The sequence below is a fragment of the Euphorbia lathyris genome, chromosome 2 (genome assembly GCF_963576675.1).
Source record: "Euphorbia lathyris chromosome 2, ddEupLath1.1, whole genome shotgun sequence".
Taxonomy (NCBI): Eukaryota; Viridiplantae; Streptophyta; class Magnoliopsida; order Malpighiales; family Euphorbiaceae; genus Euphorbia; species Euphorbia lathyris.
In genome coordinates, this window is record NC_088911.1 from 57009078 (window position 1) to 57015195 (window position 6118).

Here is a 6118-nt window from a genome sequence, read left to right on the forward strand (position 1 = left end):
TTGGCAGCCTAGAAGCACGGAATTGTTGAGTCGACCTTTTACTATGGAGGAAGTGAGAAAAGCGATTTTTGAGATGGCTCCCCTGAAAGCTCCAGGACCAGATGGCTTTCATGCTAAATTCTACCAAGTTCTTTGGCCTACAGTCGGACCAGCTGCCTGTGAATGCGTGCTAAACGCATTGAACTATGGAATCTTTGAAGAACAGCTTAATGACACACTTATTACACTTATCCCAAAGGTCGGTCATCCAGAGAACCTGAGCCAATTCAGACCCATAAGCCTCTGCAATGTGCTATATAAATCAATTACGAAATGTATTGTAAACAGATTGAAGGAGCACCTGAAGTATCTCATCTATCCTAACCAGAGCAGTTTTGTCCCAGGGAGACAAATCACAGATAACATTATATTAATGCAGGAGGTAGTCGCATCGCTAAAACGGAAACAAGGGCGTAAAAGCACGATGGTACTCAAACTGGATCTTGAGAAAGCATACGACCGGCTAAGCTGGGATTTTGTCGAAGATACATTGAGAATTTTAGAACTCCCTCCCAACCTAATTAGGGTGATTATGCTATGTGTGACATCCCCCAATATGTCAGTACTGTGGAATGGGTCTCGAATGGACAACTTTAAGCCTAAGAGAGGTCTTCGACAGGGTGACCCCCTCTCACCGTACCTCTTCGTGCTCTGTCTAGAACGCCTCAGCCATCTTATTACGGATGCCACAATAATTGGAGATTGGAAGCCCATAAAAATATCAAGAGGAGGCCCAAATATCTCACATATCTTTTTTGCAGATGACATAATTATGATGGCGGAAGCGTCTGTATAACAAGCCAGAATCATCAAGGGAGTGCTGGATCGATTCTGTGAGTGCTCCGGTCAGCGTATAAGCAATCACAAATCCAAAATCTGCTTCTCAACGAACATTTCGGAGCGGATGAGGGACGTGATCTGTGAGGAGCTGAACATTGGACAGACGACGGATCTTGGGAGATATCTGGGAGTTCCGCTGCTTCATTCTAGGGTGCGAAAAGAAACCTTCACGAAGATAATTGAATGGACACAGGCTAAACTTAGTGGTTGGAAGGTGCGGACACTTTCTCTTGCGGGAAGAGCGACACTAACCAAAGCAGTGTCCATAGCGATTCCAACATACCTGATGCAAACTGCAAGGCTGCCCCAAAGTACATGTAAAACACTAGACAGACTTCATCGAGGTTTTTTTTGGGGAGATACAGCAACATCAAGAAGAGTTCGCCTAATAAAATGGGATGTGCTGTGTCAACATAAGAATACATGTGGTTTGGGAATGAGAGCAACTAGAGAGTTTAATGAAGCCTTATTGGCGAAGCTAAGCTGGCGGTTCTTGACGGAGGAAAATACATTATGGACACGGGTGATACGACACAAGTATGCAAGGAATCAAAGTGGGATGGAGCAGTTCCAGCACCGACTAGCCTGTAGCCACCCATGGAGATGTTTAATTAAAAGGGCGGAAGTCTTACGAAGAGGGATTGGCCGAACGGTTAATAACGGCAAGAACTGTAGGTTCTGGACTGACAGATGGACGGATAAACTAACGCTAGCTGAAGTTGCAACAGGAAGCATCCCAGATGAGGTAAAAGCAAGAACAGTTGAATCATACTGGGATAAGACGGAGGGGTGGAAATGGGCCGAATTTGCTAATTTAATCCCGACTGACTGGCTGCTCAAGATAGCATCATGTGTTATTTTCGATGAGGCGGATGAAGAAGATGAATGGAGTTGGCCGGCGTCCCCTACTGGTAAGTTCACAGTGGCCTCGGCTTATCAAATAAACAGGCGGCAAGGCAATGTCCCAATCCAGGACAAGGTGTATGAATCAATTTGGAAACTATGGACCCCGGAGCGCATCAGATACTTCATCTGGATGCTCATAGGGGATAATATCCTCTCCAATGTTGTGCGAGTCCACCGACATATCGCAACTGACCCGTCTTGCAACTTCTGCTCTCAACCTGAGACGGCTCTTCATATCGTTCGAGATTGCCATCGGGGGAAGGAAGTCTGGGAGCTGCTGCAGCCAGAATAGGTGGTGCAGAACTTTTTCGATAGAGATTTGAAGGCTTGGATCAGAATTAATCTCGAATGTAAGAGTTTGTGGAATGGGGTCCGATGGGACGTGTGGTTTGCAACGGTAGTTTGGTGGCTGTGGAGATGGAGGAGTGCTGCGATTTTCGATCCAGATTTCAAAATGCCTAGCGACGTCCTTCATTTCATCCGAAGCCAGACTGTGGCATTTGCGGGAGCTTTTGCGACAACAAATGGAGGAATCGGAAGAGATCGGACGGTTATCAGTATCGGATGGAAACCACCTGAAATGAATTGGGTAAAGATCAATTCTGATGGGGCTAGTAAAGGTAATCCGGGGCTTGCGAGCACGGGTGGTCTCATTCGGGATTGGAACGGGATTTGGCGAGGGGGCTTTTTGGTGAACCTAGGGATATGCACAGCGGTTTTAGCCGAGATATGGGGGCTATACTTTGGGTTAGACTATGCTTGGAGGTAGGGGTTCAGACAGGTCATCATGGAGCTTGATTCGCAAGTAGTAATCCAGCTCATTGAACATAATGCGACCAGACACAGATATTTTTGGTTACTCAAACAATGCAAAAAACTTCTGGCTAGAAATTGGGTTGTTAGACTTCAGCACGTCTACAGGGAGAGTAACCAAGCTGCTGATTGGATGGCAAACTTCACGGGCTCTCTAGCCTTGGGTCATCACGAGTGTGGTGTGCCGCCTGCAGGCATCCAGGATATTATTCATCGGGATAGGTTGGGAATTTTCTTCCCTCGTCTTGTAAGTAGTTAGTTTTTCGGGTTTTCCCCTCCATGTAACCCAAAAAAAAATAATAAACTTTAATTCTATTTAATTTCATTAATAAGATTTAATATATATATATATAGAGAGAGAGCGAACGAGCGAGAGAGAGTTGAACTTTGGAAGCTGGAATATTGGAAAAAAATTCCTCAATTAATTTAAGAATTAATTCATTTAATGAGGAATTAATCTTACGGAATCAATTCATGTTAATTACAATTAAAACTCGTGTAGCCATTAGAACGTTTTACAAAATTAACCATGGACATTAGTTCCATTTAATTCAATTAATGAGATTTAATTTTCTAATAACCATCATTGAGCTTTTATGTATTGATTTTGATTTGTTTGACTCGTCAATGTTTTTTGATGTGTCACTCTTAGAAATGATTTTTTAGGTTAAGCTTATATATATATACACATACAAATAATCCCTCAAATGCCACGTGGCAGTGTGTGATTGACAATCACACGCTGCCACGTAGCATTTGAGGGGTTATTTATTCCAAATAAGCAAGTTGATGTGGTTACTTGTAACATTTTAAAGTACATGAGGTCAGTTGCAGTTTTTGGATAACTTTGGGGGGTGATGATGTATTAAGCCTATAATCTAATTTCCAATAAAAAGTACTTTCAAATTCATCATTAATTGAAAGAACAGAGAAATCGTTTTATTAAATTGAAGAACATAAATAATAAAATTACAATAAACGGGATATAATAAACCTCCAGATGAACTAGATGAAAGGAAGAAGAAATAGTCTCCTTTACGACATATTTTGTAGGAATCGACAATCGTCTCCCACGATACAACAGAAGTGTGGGTCAAAACGCTAATTGTGTGTGTCGAATTATCACCAGAACACATATAAATAGAATGAAATAATCGAAACAAAAGTTATGTGGGATGAACAAAAATTGGCACAGAGGAAAATTTTCAAATGAACTATTGGAATGTTTGTTTCCATAATTAATTCATTTAATATGGAATTATTCTTACTAAATTAATCCATGTTAACTACAATTAAAACCAATGTAAGCACTAAAATGTTGTACATCATTAATTGAATTTCATTGAATTCAATTAATGAGATTTAATTCTCTATAATCATCATTGAGATTTTATATATCCATTTTTAACTTTTTTGACACATGGAAAACTCTATCGGCACATGGAAAACTCACCAAAAAAATACCATATCCAACAGAAAATACTTACATTATAGGTATTGTATTTAACGAACAAATTCATCTCTTCCTAAGGGACAACCACCACCTCAGGAATCTGCTCTAGCCACGATAGAATAATACATGGTACCCTTCCCGAACCCTACAAACGGGGGGCTGGGGGGAAGTCTTGAAGAAGTCGTATTACTCTTCTTTGTCGTGGGGTTCTTTGGAGACTTTGGTGCTAAAGCCTTGTCCGAATCTCCAGTTCTTGATTTCTTAGTCATAACAGCTTCAGACACCTCCTCAAAACGCCTCTTCAAACTAAAGGAAGAATAATTAGCCTTCTTAGGCTTAGCCTCAGCCTTCTCAGACACCTTCTCAATATGCATCTCCGAACTAAGGGAGGGCTTAGAAGCCTTCTGAGGCTTAGCCTCAATCTTCTCATAAGCTTTACTTCTTAAAGACCACTTACCCTCCGGGGCAAGCTCATCCTCAATGGTCACCACTTCGACTTGCTTCTACATCTTCTTGAGATAAGAGGCTGTTGTTTTTGCTATAAACTTAACCGCACGCAAATCTGCTGGCACAAATGTGGCCAGGGGAGTAGGACCGAAGGCACCCCTTAAGAGATAGAGGGTGCAACGGATTGAGTATAAGCATGTTGAAGCACCTCTTTTGTATAAACACAAAGTTAGAAAATGATAGGGTAAAAACAAGGAGCTTAAAACAAAGACAAACCTACCAACAGCAAAACCTTAAACTATTTCAGATGACACTCCCAAAGAGCTTGATACAAGAAGAGTGGAGTCAACTCTTAGATAATAGAATGAGGTTAATCCCTTAGGAATGTTAGAAGAGAACACTTCACCTCTTCAAGCTGCATCCTATTCCCTCTCCTTAGATGTCAACTGTTTGATGGCTTGTTCAGCTAACAATTTTTGAAGCAAAAAAGGCATGTTAGAGCCTGCAAGCACATGCAGGGCTAAAATACAAGAAAAAACAAGAAAAAAAATATCAGAAAAAAACACCTTCAAGTAAAGCGACATATCTAGATGATCCTTTATAGAATAAATCCCTTTCGAGAGACTGAAAGAGGAAAGGGATATTGTTGTTGATATGACTCAATAAAGCCTATTTGGTGAAAGACAAACCTGGATTCACCAAAAGATCATGAGTAGCCTCCTCATTAGCTAATAAAGGCCCCAACACATGATACTTCTCCTTGTTAATAGGGTCCTCATTTCAGGAGGACCAAAAGGGGAATCCTTTAGGATACAAGGCTCCCTTCACTAGACTCCCACCTTCAACTTTTAAAGGTAAACCCCATAACCAATTGGGTTTGAAAGCCTTATTACTAGAGTCTCATTCCGCACAAAGGACATTCGGTTTGAAGGCAACTTCGAGATCCATAGAGAACATCAGTCTCCGGTCTTATAGAAGGAGTCTATATACGACGGAACAAAGAGCTAGTCAGCTCAATATCTAGATCTTCACACACTTTCACCAGCCCAAGCAAGTCTAGCCAGCCATTTAGGGAAAGTTGAGCATGATAGATACTAAACTCATTCAGCATATTAATGATGCTTGAAGAGAAGGGGAGCCAAACCCCACACTCTAGAAATAGGCGGTAAAAGCCCAAATATCCCTCAGGAGTGTTAGTTATCACTTTATTTGGGTTGGTCACGGTAAAACCGAGATGCTCAAACTCAGGATACTGGGAAACTAACTCCGACAAAGATAGGTCATTTAAGGTAGAAGGCTACTCAAATTTCTTGGTCTTATGTTGATTTTAGCATTCTCGAAATTAGAAACCTCCTCAACTTGGGGCTTCTTACGACCCATGACAAGCAGATGAAAGGTTAAAATAGAAAAAAGGAAGAAGGAAAATGAAAATACAGAAGAAAACATACAGATTAGAGCTCGAAACACAAAAGAAAACGAGAGAGTTATGGGAATTAAAAAACAGCGGAAACAAGTATGAGCAGGCTCAAATCACCATTATAAAAGAGAAGAAAAGTAAAAGGTGAAGAAGAAATGACAGAAATATGCATAATAAATACACACAATCATAAAAAAAACCGT